This window comes from Vicia villosa, linkage group LG6 (genome assembly GCF_029867415.1).
Source record: "Vicia villosa cultivar HV-30 ecotype Madison, WI linkage group LG6, Vvil1.0, whole genome shotgun sequence".
Taxonomy (NCBI): Eukaryota; Viridiplantae; Streptophyta; class Magnoliopsida; order Fabales; family Fabaceae; genus Vicia; species Vicia villosa.
The window spans coordinates 93648237-93670716 of record NC_081185.1 but is presented as its reverse complement, the minus strand read 5'-3'; the positions used below and the strand labels follow the sequence as shown (position 1 = coordinate 93670716).

The window sequence follows — 22480 nt, the reverse complement described above, 5'->3', positions numbered from 1 at the left end:
TCAATCATTGATGGATCAATGCCAAATCCTGATTTAATTATGATAACCTCAATTGTAAAGCATGTGAAAGGTGCAATCATTTAATACATTCTTAGCTTATTAATTAATTTTTTGTTTCTATTGCACAAAACAGATTATTTCATGAAAATTATGCTGATGTTTGGGATGAGTTAAAGGAGAGATTCTAAAAAATTGATGGAGTTCGTGTGTCAACGTTTAGATCTTAACTCAACTATCTCAAACAAGGAATAAAATTAGTTTTAGAGTATTTCATAGAGATGAAAAATATTTGCGAGAAACTGACTACACATAGACCTATATATCCTTTCATGTACTTGTCCTCACCCTTGCAGATGTGAGGCCATGATTTCAGCAAGAAACTTCATTTATTTTCACTAACCGTCAAACAAATCAAACAAACATTGCTAACAAATCTGCAACAAATCTGATTGAATCTCAATTAGAAATTTTGCACCAAACTGTTGGGATTTTAAGAAGGATTTTTCAAAAAAAATTGATCCTCTTAGCGGAACAATCCCGATGAACGGATCTAATCTTATGAACGAATCTTGATTAAATCATTAATCACAAACCAAACACGGGTAAGGGTTCAAGAATTACTTCTTGAAGCGTGCTTTATCTTTTGATCAAGAACGGCGGAAGATATCGGCGTCTCTACATAGTCCATGCGAGTGCAAAGTGGAAGGCGGTGCTAGCCGTTCTTGCTCAGAGAAATTGACAATTATCTTTGGTAGGGAAAAAGCTCTTCTATTTATTGAGAGCTTCTAAAACCCTAATGCTCTTATTTTGGACTTTTCTAAAAAAAGCCAATCCAATTTAATTAAACTATTTAATTAAATAAATATTATTTATATTTAATCAAACTCTTTTAATTAAATAAAATAAATTTAAATTATATTATATTTAATTTATCTAACTTTCAATCATCATTTATTTAATTAAACCATATTTAATAAAAAAATTATATATGTGCTAATGTATTAAACAATTTAAATACCATTAATACATAATTAAATTAAATCATATTTAATTTAATAATCCATTCCATTAAAAGTACTATATGCGTGTGACCCGGTAGGTTCTCGTAACGCTAACAATAATATTAAATCACCTATTTAATATTATAAACAGTGAGCGGTATCTAGCAACACATCACTATTATCCAAGTGATGAGAATGTCGTATGATCTGACATAACCTTTCTGTGATAATGATTATGTGTACGATTACCCTTTTACCCTTATATCTATATTGAGAACAAGGCATAGAATGTGTCACCCTTTTATAGTCCAATATTTTATTCCTTGATCCCCTAGTATACTTTATAACAACAAATAAGCCCAATATCTGATATCGACTTATTTGAGCATGGTCATGCATTTTTCAGTCATACTCTACCAAGGGGCCTACAGATATTACTCCCGTATATGTAGGAGGGATAAATCTCATTTAGGTCACTCATGTCCCTCAACATGATTTGTAAAGTACCCATCAACCATATTTATGGTCATCCGGTTACGGACAATGTTTGATTGACAATAAAGTACTCGACTCCACGTCTAGGATCCATAGTTGTTTTAGGTCGAAGGGTGATATACACCACTGTCACTATGAAAATAACTTATGACACTTACATAACAAACTATATAGTATTCTCATGGTGGGTCAATCGAGTATAAATATTACTCCTAATATTTATACCTACGTGAAGACTTGATATTTCATATCCATGACTTGTGAGACATAGTCATCAGTCTACTCACATAATAGTCTCTATGCATTACTGTTGTCCTATTTGACAGTAAAGCTTGACTACGGATACTTTAAGAATAACGTCATTATGTTTAATGAGGTCTCACGATTAAGTTACCCTTAATATGTCATTAAATAGACTAATTATTCTAAGGATTTTATTATGTCATATACAAATAACATAATAAATACAATGCCTAATAAGTATATATATTAACAAACAATATATATCAAGGTCATGATACAAAAGCATATTAAGCTAATGTTGATTAGCTATTAGGGCTTACTCCAACAGTCTCCTACTAACACTAAAGCCAATCAGATATTAATTTAACAACTATATGCCTATTGTGTGCGTCGAGCATCATCTAAGCATGATACTTTATTAGGGTATAAGGAACTCTTTCCTATGTTGGTAATATACACCTCTTCCAATTTTAACTTTCGATCTTCTATCAAAATAAATTGAAGTGTCAAAATATGTATACATGGATCGCTAGTGGGATCTAGTTTTCTAAACTTGCAAGATTAACCCATTATCATCGTGAATGAGATTAATGGGATCTGCAATACAAGAAACATAATTTTCTTCCCAAGAATTAGCAAGGCAATCCAAATCATATATTTGACCTTTGTACTAGAAACGGCGACTGTTTGAAACTTGTTTTCAACTTATACAGTTGTCTGACATTTTATTTATACTGTGATATGAATATATAATTCATAAGTTCTTGAATAACATCATTGTAAATCCTTTACAATGATCATTCCCATCTACTCTCATGAAAAGGAACATCAGGTCCTTTTAGCATATTCATATACCTTCTTGATAGTTATCTAGTGATGAATAGTTCAATTATTTTTGTACTTATTGTTTATGCTCATAGCATATGGTGCATCTAGTGCAGTACATATCATGGTGTCCTTTTTCCCATCCAACGAGGTAAGACATTGTCCATTAGATAAAACATCATGCCACACATGCAATAATCTTAATGTGATATTTATGTATTTTATGTGTCTCAACACTTTGTGAAAATATGTACTTGTACTAGGATTGAGATTCATCAACCATATATCTCTATAGATTTTGATTCCTAACCTTTTAGAAAATCCCGCCTAAGCATTTCATCAAAACCATTTCATTAACCATGTCCTACATTGATGTTGTAGGAATTTTGTTTTGATGATCAGTATGTCACCTATATACTATACTAGATTAATGCAAATACTCCCACTAACCTTCTTTTGTGCACAAGATTTTAAAATTGAAATTTATTAATTCAAGTTTTCAAAAAAAACTTCATTAATAAAAGGATTTACTTCCAAGAAGTTTTCCTTAATCCATAAATGAATACATACAACTTTTATACTTTTCTAGTATCTTGTGCCACGCAAACCAATTGTCCAACAACAACTCCCTTGTTGAATTGGTTCATGTTCTATTCTCATAAAGATATGTATTTTATGGTGCTTGAATTTCTTCAAATTCTACATCACTCCCACTGGTTCTTTTAGATGCATATTATATCTAATGGAAGACTCCAGTTCCTGTGACAAAACAATTTTGTCCTCTAACGTGCTATAGAAAATGCGTCCCTTATTTCCATTAGGATACATCCATAAATACATATGCATCTAGATTGCGATCAAGTTTACTTAATAAACCTTACAACTCAAATGATTATAAAGACAAACTAGGTACTCTTACCTCCATAAAATATGGTGTCTCAACGACTACTTTGAATGGAATTGGTTATGGATAGAAATAATTGTATGTAAACTAATTTATAATCAAGAGTCACAAAGATATAATTGAACTATATTAGATCGAACATGTCAAGCATGATACGATTTAAATTTTCATTATATTCTTTATATAGACATTTACAACGAACAATTCATAAGTTATTAATACCCTTTCGAGTTATTTCTTTTACTTCATTCTTGAACTCTTCTCAAAAGAATTCTAACTCGTGTCAGATATATAAGGTTCAAATATTATTTGATTAATCCCATATTTATTATAGACGTGCTTATCAAGATTATAGAATCCAAATCCACAACTTGATTTAGTATTGAAATCACTGTTTTAGATAATCATAACAACACTTGTCCTTTATCAAAACATGCACTCCGAGCTTGTCAATACAAAACTTAGAATTAATGCATCTTTACTAAATGAAACTTAATAACAATTATTTGGTTTCATTCCAAGCTCTAATTTAAGTCTAATCATAAGCTCTTATAGTCAATGAAATATATTGTTCCATTATAGACATAAGTTGACTCAAATTATAATCAATGTCGTACTTCTTAAGAGACTCCTCACATTCATAAAAAATGTGAGATCAACATCTAGTATCAATATCCGATATGTAGAAGTGGACAATTTGATTTTCTATAACAAATTATATGAAGAAAAATCCTTACTTCTTTCTTCTACTTTGACTCTTTTGATAACCAATAACAGTTTTCTTCTTTCAACACATGAAATCACTATCTTCCTTTATAACCGTGTGTTTCTGCCAAAATTCAAAGGAATATAAAATGAACCCTGTTCCTTTTATAATTCATATATTTAGCATTCCCAAACTACTTTCCCTTTTCTTTTCAACAAGATGTGGTAGATATATTTAAAATTCATTCATAATGAATCTAATATACATATTGTTAAGTGCCAAATTGTAGTTATTTTGTGTATGTAAATAGTGGCACTTATCAATGCTTTTTGTTAATACCGTTTGAATAATTCCCCGTTTTTGTGTAATTACGTTTACTTTACGAATACTTGTATTTTCATATACTTTTATACCGTTTGATAGTTTTGTTGTATTTTTGTAGGTATTCTTGCGTTTTCGGAGCCTTGAGGAATAAAGTGTCGAAGACACGGCTGCGAGAGCAAAGAGAAAATAATTCTGCTGTTCTGGTGCAGGGCGCGTCGCGCCCTCTTTGAGTTTGAAGAACATAGTCTGGCAGAAGTTAGGGCGCGTCGCGCCGGATTAGGGCGCTTCGCGCTCTAGGGCGGTTTGGTAAATTTATATAGGGCGCGTCGCACTGAAATAGGGCGCGTCGCGCCCACTGCGAAACTCAGTTTTGTATAAATAGTTAATAACAGATTTTTTAGGTTTTTTATCACCTCTTCTTGACAAGTTGAGCTCTGATCCATTTTTGGTAGTTTAGAGGTTGAGGAAACATCATTGGATGCTACACCATGTGGATTGATCGTGGATCTGTCTCGATTTCATTGTACCGGTGAGATCTTTCCGATTCATCTTCTCTCTTCCCTTTGTTTCATTCCAATGGTGGGTGTTGTATGTATATTTCTACTCTTATTGTATGTATATTTGTGGATCTTGGGATCGTTTTTATATTCGCTTTACAAATCATCATTGTTGTTGTTCTTGATCTTTTTGCTTAAATGCTCTAGATTTGTGTTGTTGCAGACATGGACACCATAGATCTTGATTAGGAATGATAACTGTTAGTTTCTGGGTTGCAGACATGGATTTAGGACTAACAATCGTAATGGGTATCGAGTCTAATGCCTCCGTGTTGTTTGATTAGTGGAGAAATCGCTGATGTGAATAGTACGGTTGAGCTTTCGTCGGTGTTGCAGACATGGGCACCGATGTGGCATCTCGAATGATGCCCAGTGATGTTGATGCGTTTTATGAGTGTCGAGCGATAGATCTTCGGATTTAAGTATTAGACGGGTAGAACGAAATACAACTCCATAACTCTTTCTTTTAGACTATTGAGATTGTTTATCTGCTTTTATTTACTTTTCCCGCATTTACTTTCCGCACCCAAATCATGAAACTTAGAACGCGAGATAGTCGAACGGCAGTTCTTCTCACCAATCTCTGTGGACACGATAAATTCCCGGATAAATATTTCCAAATCTTTTGTTGCTTGCCGCTTTACCGCTCCAACAAAATGGCGCCGTTGCCGGGGATTGGTTGAGATTAATCGCATTGCGATGGTTTTATGTTTTAAGTTTCGTATAGTTTTGATTAAGTGTTTGGGCAGGACGTTTTCTTTAGGTTGCGTTTGAGGCGAAAGCATTGGCGTACCGCGAGGAAGTTTCTTACCATTCGCGAAACAATAAAGGCGTCGAGCTAACGACGTTAAACGAGCGCTTGTTAGGAGGCACCCCAACGGTTTTATATTTCTGTTTTTCTGTAATTGAGTTGTGTAGGTGTTAAGTGGTGGCTCACTGAAAAATCTGTCTTTTTAGACTGGTCTGGTTTTTCTGGTGTAGCGCGCGTCGCGCGCTCATGGGTGCGTCGCGCGCTGGGCAGCTTTTGGCCAGTGACCTCTTTTTAACGGGTCACTCGACTTACCTTTTTCCCACTTACACCAAGGCTTTATAGTATAGTATTTTATCGATTTATTTTTAATTCTTTTGTTTGTGTTTATACTCAAATTTTGGCCCGATTACTTGGAGTCGCATTCAGTAATTCTCCGATTTTGATTGATTCAACAAGCCGGTTGTGCGGTAATGAGTGTTCAAATTTGTACGTTGCAAGGTACTCGTTTATCGCTTTCTATAGCATAGCATGTTTTTGAGACTTTTCATTTGTACAAATTTCATATAACTCATTCTTTTTGCATAACTTGCTCATGACTTGAATCACAATTAGTTTTTCCCTTTTTACCATAAATGTGAGGTGGCTTTCCATTGTATATATATGCGAGAGACCGACATTTCTTGTTTTAACTGGATATTATTATGTTTAATTTTTTGTCTGTATCGATTTTGTGAATGCACGAAAGTGATCAAGGCACTTGTTTGATTTTGAGCACAACTACCATAAGCCAAATGTCATTTTACCTTGTGAGTGTGTGACCATTCGTACCCCCTTTGAGCCTTTTTGTCATTGTCCATTTTGTTTTTGAACTTGAGACATAGTTCACCCTTTTTGATGGATTTTGATTATCTTTGTTTTCTTGACCTTAACTATGATGTTTAGTTGGATTTTTACCTTGCCTTAGAAAGTAGGGAGTATTCACTTTATGTTATGGTTGAATTCAAGTTGGGGAGAAGGTGTTTGCCTCTTTATGTTGTGATTGATGTGAGGTTAAGAAAAGAAAAAGAAAAAGAAAAAAAAGTGAGAAAGAAAGAAAAGAAAAAGAAAGAAAAAAAGAGAAAAGCTTGAAAAAGAAAAGAACAAAAAGAGTTTTGAATAAGAGTGTGCTAATAAGTTTTGTGTTTTGGTTTGACAATTTGTGATAAAGAGAAAAGTTGGATTGAAATTATATTGTTTGAAACTTTGTGGAAGTAATTACTCCCTTAGGTTTAGGCAAGTTTTTGTTTCGATTAGCTTTAGGACTTATCATTTGTTTGTTAACCGAGCCACATTACAACCTTGAAAGCCCTTGTGATTCGTGCCGTTGCATTTTCGATACTATTTTTGGATGAATGCATAATTTTGTCTATTGTTTGCAAGATTGTTGGATGAGTGTTCAAAGTCCTCACCTTTCGGTGTTTTTCATCTATCGATGAGTTTTTGCTAGGCGTGATTCATTATTGAGCTTGTTTTGTTTTAGGATGTTTTGTATGAATTTTTGTACTTAGGAATCGTTTCATTTTCATGTTGTCGTTGTAGGATAGTGGTAAGTGTTTACTTTGTTAGTACGTTTTTATTTGAACCGTACAATTGTTTCGTTTTTCTAAATGTTGTTGATTCTTGATTCTTTGGATTTCTACTTTTGCGATTGGAGTGTTTGGCCCTGTTTGAGGACAAACAGATTCTAGTTGGGGAGAGTTGTTAAGTGCCAAATTGTAGTTATTTTGTGTATGTAAATAGTGGCACTTATCAATGCTTTTTGTTAATACCGTTTGAATAATTCCCCGTTTTTGTGTAATTACGTTTACTTTACGAATACTTGTATTTTCATATACTTTTATACCGTTTGATAGTTTTGTTGTATTTTTGTAGGTATTCTTGCGTTTTCGGAGCCTTGAGGAATAAAGTGTCGAAGACACGGCTGCGAGAGCAAAGAGAAAATAATTCTGCTGTTCTGGTGCAGGGCGCTTCGCGCGCTGTAGGGCGCGTCGCGCCCTCTTTGAGTTTGAAGAACATAGTCTGGCAGAAGTTAGGGCGCGTCGCGCCGGATTAGGGCGCTTCGCGCTCTAGGGCGGTTTGGTAAATTTATATAGGGATAAAGTGTCGAAGACACGGCTGTGAGGAATAAAGTGTCGAAGACACGGCTGCGAGAGCAAAGAGAAAATAATTCTGCTGTTCTGGTGCAGGGCGCTTCGCGCGCTGTAGGGCGCGTCGCGCCCTCTTTGAGTTTGAAGAACATAGTCTGGCAGAAGTTAGGGCGCGTCGCGCCGGATTAGGGCGCTTCGCGCTCTAGGGCGGTTTGGTAAATTTATATAGGGAGCGTCGCACTGAAATAGGGCGCGTCGCGCCCACTGCGAAACTCAGTTTTGTATAAATAGTTAATAACAGATTTTTTAGGTTTTTTATCACCTCTTCTTGACAAGTTGAGCTCTGATCCATTTTTGGTAGTTTAGAGGTTGAGGAAACATGTGGATTGATCGTGGATCTGTCTCGATTTCATTGTACCGGTGAGATCTTTCCGATTCATCTTCTCTCTTCCCTTTGTTTCATTCCAATGGTGGGTGTTGTATGTATATTTCTACTCTTATTGTATGTATATTTGTGGATCTTGGGATCGTTTTTATATTCGCTTTACAAATCATCATTGTTGTTGTTCTTGATCTTTTTGCTTAAATGCTCTAGATTTGTGTTGTTGCAGACATGGACACCATAGATCTTGATTAGGAATGATAACTGTTAGTTTCTGGGTTGCAGACATGGATTTAAGACTAACAATCGTAATGGGTATCGAGTCTAATGCCTCCGTGTTGTTTGATTAGTGGAGAAATCGCTGATGTGAATAGTACGGTTGAGCTTTCGTCGGTGTTGCAGACATGGGCACCGATGTGGCATCTCGAATGATGCCCGGTGATGTTGATGCGTTTTGTGAGTGTCGAGCGATAGATCTTCGGATTTAAGTATTAGACGGGTAGAACGAAATACAACTCCATAACTCTTTCTTTTAGACTATTGAGATTGTTTATCTGCTTTTATTTACTTTTCCCGCATTTACTTTCCGCACCCAAATCATGAAACTTAGAACGCGAGATAGTCGAACGGCAGTTCTTCTCACCAATCTCTGTGGACACGATAAATTCCCGGATAAATATTTCCAAATCTTTTGTTGCTTGCCGCTTTACCGCTCCAACACATATTCAAGACAATCTCAAATAAAATTTGTGATCAACTACTTGATCTACTAGGAAATCCAAATTTTAAATCTCAAAACTGTTTTAGATTCATTTGGATTCATAACTTGTATAGAAAAAGAGTATTTTGCCAAAATTTTATAAAGAGTATAGAATGTGTCACCCTTTATAAGAGTATAGAATTTGCCAAAATCCAACTTTATAAGATTTTGGCAAAATACTCTTTTTGGTCCATTAATCTCAAAACTGTTTTAGATTTTATTTAGATTCATTTTGAACACAAGGCATAGAATGTGTCACCCTTGTATAGTTCAATATTTTATTCCTTAATCCACGAGTATTCTTGATAACAACAAATAAGCTCAATATCTGATATCGACTTATTTGAGCACGACCATGTATTTTTGACTCCACATCTAAGGCCCATAGTGGTTTTAGGGCGAAGGGTGGTATACACCACTATCACTATGAAAATAACTTATGACACTTAGATAACAAACTATGTAGTATTCTCATGGTGGGTCAATCCGGTATAAATATTACTCCTAATATTTATACCTACATGAAGACTTGATATCTCATATCCATGACTTGTGAGACACAGTCATCAGTCTACTCACATAATAGTCTCTATGCATTACTGTTGTCCTATTTGAAAGTAAAGCTTGACTACAAATACTTTAAAAACAACATCATTATTCATGTTGTTTTGCATAATACACCCAACCCAAAATGATCAACACACACAACAATAATTTTTTTTTTTGAAAATTTCAACAATGAAGAAGAAGTTGTTGATGTGGTCATTATGCTACTTATTTCCAACTATCACATCCAACTTTAAATGTCAATTTTCTACCCAAATTCTTAAATTCCCTACCCTTTTGCTTGTTATCCATTAAAGGTGTTGATGTTATTCTTGGCTTGGCCTGGATGCATACTCTAGGTGTCAATGCATGCAGACTTTTCTAATCCCTCAATCACTTTTCCCCCGATAAAACTTCCATCACTCTAAAGGTTTATCCTAAATCCCAACCCATACATACAAGTTTTCTCCAACTATGCCAACTAATTCATGCCAATTCCATTACATCTCTTTACCTTATGACCTTTTGTTAGGGACCAAATAGTATTAATTTTTATACTATTTTTATTGGTCTCTTTAACCAAATTTTATTTAATTCACATGCTTTTATTCACATAATTTACAAATATGCAATTATTTTTATTTTTATTTTATTTGAGTAGTTATTTCACTTTGTTTGTTAAATTTTGTAGAATTTTAGTAATAAGAGTATTAGATGAAAGATCATGGAAAAATTCAAGGCAAAAACAAAACAAGTCAAGAAAAGCAAGGAAAGTCATGTCTTGGGACCAACTTTCTTAGGGTGGAGTGAAAGCAACCTCAAAGATACTTTTGGGACATGTGTACTTGGAGTGGAGTGGAAGCTACATCAAAGACACTTTTTGGTCCATATATTGTGATTGGTTGCATGTCTTTGAAAAACAACAACAATCATTACCTTTTGTTTTATTTGAAAAAGTGAAATAATGGGATTTTTTGTTTATTGTTATAAATAGAGACATAGAGATGTCACTTGGAGGCATCACATTCCATTATCACTTAGAAAAACCAAAAAATAGTAACAATGTAGATGTGAAGCAAAATTCAATTTTCTTTTGTCAAGGTTGGAGGTAGTTATTCCTCACTTTTCTCATGTATTCATCTTAAACTCATTGTATGTAAACAAGATTATTATGTTGAATGTAAAAATAACTTCTTTGTGTCATTTTAAATATTTTAATTTATATTGTTGTCGAAAGAAATAATATAAATTAAGTTCTAAGAGTTATTTTCAATCAATTTATGAATTATAGAAATAGGTTCATAGTTGATTTTCTATTTGTATTGCTAGCTAAAGATTGTTAAAGTAATGTTTTGAGTGAAGAAATTGCCAAAAGATTAATTTAACAAGTATCACAATATTTCTTAGACATAAGGGTATTGAGAGGATACTAGATTACATTCACATTATTGAGTTCACATGCATGGTTTAGATAATACATTCATTATATTTCCTTTAACTCTTGTATGCAAATAATTGATTATTGAAATAGATTGATACTTTTGTCCTATTTTGAAAATTAGATTTGAATTATTGTTGAAAAAGATTATTCAAATCTTGACCTAAATTATTCTTTCAAGTAGTGGATAAATTGTAGAAATAGATTTATACAATACTTTTCTTTTGTATCAAACATTCAAGATTGCTATATTGATATTTAGGTGGAGAAATCGGTTAAATATTGATATAGTAACTATAACAATAATATTTAGAAATAAATATTATTGAGAGGATACAAGAATATTTTCAATAATCTTGAGTTCATATATTTGTTCTAAGGAAACATGAGAAATTTGGATAGTGAATCCCAACCTTGGCAAAACTCTTTTATTTGACAAAACTCTTTTATTTAATAAAAACTTAATTTTTAGTATTTTAGTCTTATTTCAAGAAGCAAAATAATTTCTAAAACACCAACAAAAACTCATTTTAATTTATCAAACTTAAAATAATTGTGACTATTGAACGGCGGTAATATCACCCAATCCCTGTGGATACGATAAAAAAAAATATTTGCCGAAAATATACTTTTCAACAAATTGGCGCCGTTGCCGGGGATTGGCGTTTGATATTGCAAGCATTGCAATAGTTCATTGTTTTAAGTTTTGTTATTTTATTATTAGTTCTCTTGCATTTCACTTGATTTGTTAGTTTTGTAGATTCTTGTGTTTGTGTGAAAAGGCTACCGAAGAACAATATCCATTCAAGTCCGGAATTGAAAGGATGATTCGGAAGCTCAATAGCATGACACTTTACAAATCGATGTTGCCAAGAAGGAAAGCATGCAGGTGTACCGTCGAGCTCTAACGACGTTAAACAAAGCGCTTGTTGGGAGGCAACCCAACGTTGTAAGTTTTTCTTTCATAAGTAAATTTTTTGTTTTTGTTAATTGCATTTTTTTGTTTAATTGTGTGTTTTAAAGGTGTGAATTTTATGCAAATTGTGTTACCCCATTTTCCAAAATTTTTGTTTAATTGTTTCTATTCATTAAGAGAAGTTGCAAAGAACAATGTGGCAATTACAAGAGAGGATTGCAAGACAATTTGGTTGGTAATGATAAGATTGGTACTCGGCACTTCATGGTACAATTTTACCGATTTCTAGACTTAACATGAATAACTTGATGGTTTGTGCAAATTTCATATCATTAATTCTTTGAGATACATGTCAATTTTGAATCAAAAATAGAACTTAACCATGTGTGAGGTAGCTTTCCATTGTACACTAAATGCGGGAGACCGAACTTTATTTTAACTCATTCTTATCATGCTAAATCATACATTGGTCCATTTTTTGTGAAAATTATGAAAGTGATAGAGACATTGTTTGTTATTGAGAAAAACCACAAAAAATAATAATAATAAATTCAACTAACCTTGTGAGGAGTGATCCTTAGTCAACCCCTTTGAGCTCATTTTAGGATTCATTCAAATGCATCAATTTAGTGAATGAATGAATCTTAATTTTTTTGTTTCATTTTGAACCTTCAACCAATTTGGTTGCAATTCTATTTCTTTCCCTATAGGGAGCATTATTGCAATTTGAGTTGGTTTGAAAACCAAAGTTGGGGAGAAAATAAGTGTTGGTAAAAATAAAAAAAATAAAAAAAAAAAGAAAAAGAAAGAAAAAAAATAATTTGGATCAAGAAGAAAGTATTATTGAGTTTGATTTGATAAAAATGCTCCATTAGGATTTTTGTTTAATTTCCCTTGATATTACCCTTTCTTTGTAACCCAAGCCACATTACAACCCATAAAAGACCTCTTGATTCTCACTTTTCACATGATTTGGTATTTGTTTTGATAATTGCATGATTTGAGTGTTGTTGATTTAATTGTTCGGATGAGTGAAAGAAAACCTCATATTTATTCATCATTATCATGATGTGTGTAGGTTTGATTCAATTTTGACATGTATTACTTGGAATTTCTTGATATGTACTTTGCACCCAACCATTATTTTGTTCATGTTTTGTCCTAGTATTGAGGTAAGTGAATCGCGAAGAGCCATGTACTTTTGAACCAACCGATTGTTTTGATGAATTCTTAATCATTCTCTTGTTATGTCACTTTGGTTTCTTTGGTGGAAAACTTTTGTTTAGGGACAAACAAAATGGTAGTTGGGGAGAGTTGTTAGGGACCAAATAGTATTAATTTTTATACTATTTTTATTGGTCTCTTTAACCAAATTTTATTTAATTCACATGCTTTTATTCACATAATTTACAAATATGCAATTATTTTTATTTTTATTTTATTTGAGTAGTTATTTCACTTTGTTTGTTAAATTTTGTAGAATTTTAGTAATAAGAGTATTAGATGAAAGATCATGGAAAAATTCAAGGCAAAAACAAAACAAGTCAAGAAAAGCAAGGAAAGTCATGTCTTGGGACCAACTTTCTTAGGGTGGAGTGAAAGCAACCTCAAAGATACTTTTGGGACATGTGTACTTGGAGTGGAGTGGAAGCTACATCAAAGACACTTTTTGGTCCATATATTGTGATTGGTTGCATGTCTTTGAAAAACAACAACAATCATTACCTTTTGTTTTATTTGAAAAAGTGAAATAATGGGATTTTTTGTTTATTGTTATAAATAGAGACATAGAGATGTCACTTGGAGGCATCACATTCCATTATCACTTAGAAAAACCAAAAAATAGTAACAATGTAGATGTGAAGCAAAATTCAATTTTCTTTTGTCAAGGTTGGAGGTAGCTATTCCTCACTTTTCTCATGTATTCATCTTAAACTCATTGTATGTAAACAAGATTATTATGTTGAATGTAAAAATAACTTCTTTGTGTCATTTTAAATATTTTAATTTATATTGTTGTCGAAAGAAATAATATAAATTAAGTTCTAAGAGTTATTTTCAATCAATTTATGAATTATAGAAATAGGTTCATAGTTGATTTTCTATTTGTATTGCTAGCTAAAGATTGTTAAAGTAATGTTTTGAGTGAAGAAATTGCCAAAAGATTAATTTAACAAGTATCACAATATTTCTTAGACATAAGGGTATTGAGAGGATACTAGATTACATTCACATTATTGAGTTCACATGCATGGTTTAGATAATACATTCATTATATTTCCTTTAACTCTTGTATGCAAATAATTGATTATTGAAATAGATTGATACTTTTGTCCTATTTTGAAAATTAGATTTGAATTATTGTTGAAAAAGATTATTCAAATCTTGACCTAAATTATTCTTTCAAGTAGTGGATAAATTGTAGAAATAGATTTATACAATACTTTTCTTTTGTATCAAACATTCAAGATTGCTATATTGATATTTAGGTGGAGAAATCGGTTAAATATTGATATAGTAACTATAACAATAATATTTAGAAATAAATATTATTGAGAGGATACAAGAATATTTTCAATAATCTTGAGTTCATATATTTGTTCTAAGGAAACATGAGAAATTTGGATAGTGAATCCCAACCTTGGCAAAACTCTTTTATTTGACAAAACTCTTTTATTTAATAAAAACTTAATTTTTAGTATTTTAGTCTTATTTCAAGAAGCAAAATAATTTCTAAAACACCAACAAAAACTCATTTTAATTTATCAAACTTAAAATAATTGTGACTATTGAACGGCGGTAATATCACCCAATCCCTGTGGATACGATAAAAAAAAATATTTGCCGAAAATATACTTTTCAATACCTTTCAAAGTATTAACTCTACAAAAATGACCTCATTGAACATACTATCCCAACCCTATAAAACATCCCTTCTAATCTCCCACCTGAAATTGATATCCTTATCAAGAAATGCCTAACTGTTTTTTAGAGTCTACATGGACTACACCATCAAGACCACATGAACAACACATTCCACTCCTCCCAAATACACAACCTATCATTGTAAAACCTCGTCTATATCATCACTACCAAAAAGAGACCATGACTTCAATTATACGGGAAATGTTAAGGGAAGGAAAAACTATCCCTAATAATCACTATGACTTATGCCCTACTCAAATACAGGTTAAACAATCTTAGAATGATAAAAGTATTATATGATAAAGGATTTTGAGGAACATTTCGTTGAGTGAGCATGGGTTCGACCAACAAAATCAAGGCAGTGAGCAGAGGATCTGCTAAAGAGTATTTTCGTTGGGTGAAGTCATTTTTTGCTGAGTGAAAACATGGAGGTTTAGAGTCTCACTTGCTGAGCTGGCTGAAGCTTGATGGTGAAAAAAAGAGTGCTCGTTCGGTAAAAATGCCTTTACAACCCCATATAAATATAGTTCTCATAATCCAACTAAGGTAAGAGAGTTAAATTCATTTTTGGCAAAACAAAGACAAAGAGGGAATTTAGTTTACTTTTGATAGAACACAGACAACAAGAAAAACTGAGAGTGGATGGAGCATTCTTAAGGGGAAGGAAATAAAGATCGAAGGTGGAGGCCTTATCCGGTCAAAGATATTGATCATTGATACTTTTTCATCTATTTCTTTATCACCTGTGTAAAGCTACTATGAGTAGGAGTAGATAAACGCTCTCTTGTTGGGATTAGATATAATTATTCAAACGCTCATGAATTCCTTTTAATAATGGCACTATATATGTTCTAGTTATTCATTAATATTGTTGACTGTCCCTGTTCCTAATTCCTGTTATAATATAGCAAAATATAACTTGATATAAGGTTTTTAAATACTATTAAGAAATATTTTTCATAACCCCATACAAGATTTCCATTTGTTAAATACAAGCTAATCCGTTGAGGGTCATCAATTAAGCAATATGATTAATATCACATTCTTCTCTATACATAAATAATATCCTCAAAGCAATAAGTGATAATATTAAAAGTTAACCAGAATATGTATAACTAATCATGATGGTACATTAGAAAAGGATAATGAAACCTAATCCCAACATTCTCTTCTCATCTATTAAACTCATTATCATTTATATCATTTTATTTAGCATATCATATCATACACGCATGCAATAAGATGTCCCATTTCCAGAAATCTCATCCATTTTGACACCGGTGTGTAAGCGTCCAACCAAGGAACAAGAGCTTTGTTAACCGCTTCAAATTTAGTTTCCTCTCCAAATACCCGTGTGTACGAGTCTTTATGTGTATTCAACTCTTGGATAAGTCCATGACGGACAAGCTTATGGGAATCCTCTCCCTTATCAAGTAAAGCCAAGACGGCCCAAAAACTGCAATTACTGTCCCTCGTCGCATTGACGATCCGGTCGATGTATTTGTTCAATGGGTATCTCTTCGATTGATGGAATTTTTGGAGCAATAGGTGTCCAAGCCGAATTTTTTGGAGAAATAGGTTTCAGAGTCAGAACTTTTGGTGGAATAGGTGTCGGAGGCAGTTTGCTAATGCGAGCTCCTTTGTTTGAACTTTTTAGAGATTTTTGCGATTTCGGAGTCGGTGAGTTGGGAAAGAGTTTATTGAAGTGATCACAATAAGAAGGAGACCGTGTAGTTGAATTGTCATTCGGCATAGGCTTCACTTTCTTTGGAGCACCCTTTGTCTTAATCGGTTTAGATAGCGGTTTCATGTCGGTTGTTTCGGGATATCCAATCTTCTGCAATTGTTCTTTGATGTATAGTTTCATTTTATCGTCGGCCTTTGAAAATCTCTCTTGTATCGTTTCCAATTCGGAAGTAATAGAGATATTAGATTTTTCTCCCTCGACACAACCATCATTATCAAAACTAAGTCTTTTCCAAAGAGGGATAACGTCTTCCATTCTTATTGGCTCACCGACTGACATCTTCTTAGCAATAACACAAGCACACGAGAGACCGTATGTTCTAGAAATAGTGCAACCACATTTTGTGCTATCGGAGCCTACGGTTTCACCGCATTTGGCCTCGTGAAAAATATAATTTAACCCGGCCCGAGACACATTGCCGATCAATTGAGAATAAAGAAAGTTGTCCTTGAATTGATGTTCTGACACCGTAATGCTCCGACCAAAAGTGGTTTGTATCACATTATGTTGGTTTTTGATCATGAGATCTACGGTGTCCCAATCTCGACACAAGTCACCCTTTTTATTAGCCAACCAATTTTTCAAACTTGCTTGTGCCAACTCAACTCGGTTAGCGGTTGTATTCCCAAGGTGTCGGACATTATCGGTCCACGCACAGACAAAATTCTCCTTCACCTTATCAAGAATGGTACCTTCAACATATTTCAATAAATCCGGGTACTTTTCACACACATTCCGAAATTGAAACACGAAATCGAAGTATAATTCTTTTTGTGGAAGAAGTTACAATGCGAGCCCATGCATCCATTATTTGTTCAACAACTACACTGGGATTCACCGATTTTCCAGCTTCCGTGTCTACTTGTTTCGTCCCTACCGTGGGCTTAACCTTACTTCTCACATTACAAGTTATGTGATATCGACAAAGTAATGCATTAGAAGAAGGAAATACCTTTGCAACCACATTCATCAACGCGGTATTGTGGTCCGTAACAATCTTCTTAGGCATCTCGACTTCTTCCTTCAAAAGTGACCGACACACCTCTAATGCCCATCTAAAATTATCTTTTTTTTCACACTCCAAAAAAGCAAATCCAACGGCTTATGTATTCTCGGTGGATGTAACACTGACCACCTCAAATAATGGAAGTCGAGAGTTGTTGGTCTTGTAGGTAGAATCGAGAAGGAACACCGTCGGGAAAGTTTTGAACAACTTTATCGAATGCAGATGAGTCCAAAAATTATCTCGGACCGTAACCCTATCATCGCAAGTTCTGTACCGCGACACGTAATTGTTATCATCCAACATTTTCAAGAGTTGTTGCATCTCACTTCTATCTCCCCTAATCGCCTTATTATTGCGGTACCGGATGTTATACACTTGCCTTATATTTGATACGTTGTCGGGTTCCTTCTGTTTCAATGTGGAAAGTATATTTTACGGTTGGACAAGATTCAAGGACATGTCACTAATACATGTCTTCTCTTCCGGATTAAGCCAACATACACTAGGATGACCTTGTAATTTTGCGCATAAGTCATGGTTGTGGAAACCACAAATAACACTAAATCTCAACTTCTTGCTAGCCAACATGTAACCACCGATTTTAAATGGACACTCGCATTTTCTAGTACCCATTCCTTAGACGAGGATGGTATTTCCCGCTTCTTTCGCACAACATTGTTACGAAAGCATTTCTTCTTGACGCACCATTATCTGATCTTCCTATTACCGCACCAAAACCAAGTTTAGTTGCATTCCTACGAACCCATGTGAGCATGCTTTCCTGATCATCAAACTCTTGCTTGTTATTAAAGTCACCATCGACATCAACCGCCTTTACGACAATCCCTTCAACATTCGGAGAATCATCGACTAAAGGAATTAATTCTCTTGCGATATTATCAGGGTGCACCATACCTATTTGTAAATAATAGCACAAAGAACACAAAATTACAACACTGTTGGAAAAAACAGCATAGACACGTTCTATAGCGGTGAAATTGGTGAGAGTATAGTCATGGGAAAAACTTAGCTCATTTTTTAACAGAGTCGCCACCGCGCTTTATTTTTCCAAAAAGGAATGGGTGACAGAGCGGATAAATAGGAACCTCTTTGTTTTGTGTTATTATCTTTTGTTATACATGCCTTTTTTGAAAATCCTATGTGAAAAACTTGTTTGAAATAGAGGGTGGGGATGGGAAGAGAAGTTTTTGAAAGTGAGCTCGGTAAGATATCGCATCTTAGGCCTACATACCCCTTAAGTGCAATATGGAAGTCAGAGCTTCTGTAGTTTCTCTTTTTTTTTTAAAAAAAAAAGGAAAAAGGGGGCCAAAGTGGCCAAAATCTTTTTGGTTGTGAGCTTTAAAATACTCACAAGTTTTTTTAAAAAGAGGGTTTAGCTTTAAAATACTTAACAAGTTTAAAAGAGGATTAGGATTTAAAATACCTAATAAGTTTAAAAGGTTAAGCTTTAAAATACTTAACAATTTTAAAACAAATCATAAAAACCAAGCTTTAAAATACAAGGTCAATGGGTTAGGAGAAGTTTCACCGAGAATAATTCTTCTCTTAATGATAACACGATTTTATATCGTATATTTAGCTCGAAATCCATAAATATTTATAGCATTTTCCGTTTATTATATTGTTTTATTATGATATTATGCGAGTATTTGCTTTGTTTCAGGTTTTATCATCTTATTGAGACTATTTGTGAAAAGGAGAGGAAATGGAGCTAAAATGACTACTATTTGTGCCTAAAAGATGTAAAATGGGTGCTGAAGTGAAAAGGAGGTGCAAATAAGGCCCAAATGTGCAAAGTACAAGCCAAGCCCACGAAGAAACAAATCTGCACGTGGCCCAAATCATCCAAGCAAGAGGAGACGCATGTCTCCAACAACTCCCTGCCACGTCACCAAGTGGAGACGCACGTCTCCAATCCTCCTAAATCTTCTCCACTTGAGACGCACGTCTCAAGTCGTTCAAAGGAGTCCCTCAAAAAGTGGAGATGCACGTCTCCAAGTCCCAGTCAAGAAACGTCCCTCATTTCACGGATTCCAACTGCAAAGGCTCGCCTATAAATAGAGGCAGCCACTTCACTTCAACCGGTCCGATTTTCTGCTAACGAAGTGCTGCCGAAATTGTTCCGCGACCGCTATTTTTTCCTACTTTCAATTAAACTGTTTTATTTTCTCACAGCAATTTCTACACCGGAAATTGTTATGAACCTTTTATAAATCTAGCCTTACGTTAGATTTATCCTTTTTATTCCTTGTTTTAAATTTCTGCCCGTTTAATTCCGAAGAACGATCCAGCCAACCTGTGGTGGAAGTTCGGTACTTCAAGATTCAATTCAGATTTATTTTAATTCAGGTTTATCATTTACCGCTTTATTTATTATTGTTATTGCATGATATATTGTATGCCATTTAACATGCCTTTTATTATAGACCAAATTAATTTATGCATGCATAACCGTATTAATATGTCTAGCTAATTAACTAAGATATCGGTATGTAAAGTAAGTTAACCGTGGGATCCGAAATAAATTGGCTTAATTATATTTTATTAAATATCACTTGTTTTTGGTTTGTATGTCTAATTTAATTAGTAAGTCTTAGAACCAATAGAGCGAAAGTTTGAGGGGTTAAGACGGTCAAAGGTTAAAATCAATAGAGCGAAAGTTTGAGATCTTTAACTGGATAGTAGACATAGGACATTAGTTTTAAGGATGGCGAAAGCATATTAAAACTAATTAGAACTTATTTATTTTCAAAAAATGTTTTTACACCCGAGCGGGATGGTGAAAGCGTACGTTAGGGATATTAGCATGTTCCGAGTCAACAGCGCGAAAGTTTGAGATTAGGGGATTTAAATAGATAACAACTTCATAAAACGAGCATTTTATTAATTACGTTGTTTTCAAAAAGCTTTTCTAAAATCTAATGGGATGGCGAAAGCGTACATTACGAGTTAGGATAGTAGTCTAAATCAACAGAGCGAAAGTTTGAGAGGAGGACTTTTAATCAATTGAACTAATAAAGATTTTTAATCGAATTATGCATTAGCCAATGGACCTTTGGATCACCTAAAGTTAAACGAAATACATACTGATATCCGTCTATTATTATATTTCTTAGTATTCACAATCACTTTCCTTTAGAAACAATCAAAATATTAGTAGCCTTAGCTTTACATAGTAACCTTAGAAAACGGTAGATCGATTCATAGTCCCTATGGATTCGATATCTTTTAAAACTACACGACACGACTGTGCACTTGCAGTCATAAGATTAATAGACACTTAAAGTCGCGATCAAGTTTTTGGCGCCGTTGCCGGGGACTATTTAAGCCGATATCGTAACTCACTATTACACCGTAGAGACTAGGGCAATTCTTTCCTTTCTTTCTGAGCGATTGTATGCCAAATACTCGTTCACAGGGAGGAGACTTAATACAACGAATTAACGAGATCGAACGTTTCATTAACGTCAAATGTCGAGCTCGCAACCTTCCCGAAGTAGCACCAATTCCGATTAATCAGGAATTGATCTTTACTGATCAAATCAATCAAATTACCCCGAAGTTAGAGATGACTGCTATTCGTCCTCTTAGAGATTATGCCGCTCCTTCACGCGCTGAACCACACTCAAGTATCGCACCACCTGCGATTGAGGCGAACAATTTCGAACTGAAACCTTCGTTGGTACAAGCTGTCCAACAGAACCAATTCTCTGGAAGCCCTGCAGACGATCCCAACCTCCACTTATGTGTGTTCGTGCAATATGCCGACACTGTCAAAGCTAATAACGTTAGTTTCGAAGCTATTCGATTACGTCTTTTTCCCTTCTCCTTGAGAGATAGAGCTAGAGCGTGGCTTCAATCCCTACCTTCTAATTCCATAACTACATGGGACGAATTGAAGAGAGTTTTCTTAGCTAGATACTTTCCGCCTAGCAAAACCGCTATGCTAAGAGGTCAAATCAACGGATTTACCCAGAAAGATAACGAATCACTCTTCGAAGCTTGGGAACGATACAAGGACATTCTTAGACTATGCCCTCATCGTGGACTCGAACCATGGTTGATCATCCATACTTTCTATGGTGGTCTCCTTTATAACACTAAAATGACTATAGATGACACTGCTGGCGGAGCATTAATGGACAAACCCCATGATGAAGCATATAACCTCATAGAGAACATGGCACAAAACCATTACCAATGGGGTGGAGAACGAGCCGCTCTAGAGAAAACCCAAACCAAAGGAGGAATGTACGAAGTAACTGGTATAGACCGCGTTAACGCTAAAGTAGACGCTTTAACTCAAAAGATCGAAAACTTAACCATCACTCCTTCAGTCACCGCTGCCGCCGTAGCACCTAACTGCGAGATTTGTGGATTAACTGGACACGCAGTTGCCGAATGTTAACTCTTGACTGGTATCCCGTCTGATCAAGTAAACTATGCTCAAGGAAACCCTTATTCTAACACGTATAACCCTGGATGGAAAAACCATCCAAACTTTTCGTATAAGAACAACAACGCGTTGTACGCGCCTGGACAAGCACCTGCTGTCCCACCTGGCTATCAAAAAGCGCCTGTAGCTGCTCAAAACACGCCTAGGAAGTCGAATCTAGAAATCATGATGGAAAACTTTATAGCTTCCCAACAACAAACCAATAAGGACTTCCTAAATCAAAACATCCACAATAGCGAGCAACTAAAACAATTATCGAACAAAGTAAATGCCTTTGCTACGCATAACAAAATGTTAGAAACTCAAATTTCACAAGTAGCTCAACAACAAGCACCTACTGCTGCCCCTGCT

At 34.5% G+C, this 22480-nt stretch overlaps 1 non-coding gene across 1 annotated transcript; it reads right to left on the bottom strand.

The window, feature by feature from the left end:
- Positions 1–21616: 21616 nt before the first annotated feature.
- Positions 21617–21723, bottom strand: LOC131615359 (small nucleolar RNA R71). Its single transcript, XR_009287778.1, has one exon. It is a non-coding gene; the product is annotated as a small nucleolar RNA R71 (small nucleolar RNA).
- Between the last annotated feature and the right edge of the window lie 757 nt (positions 21724–22480).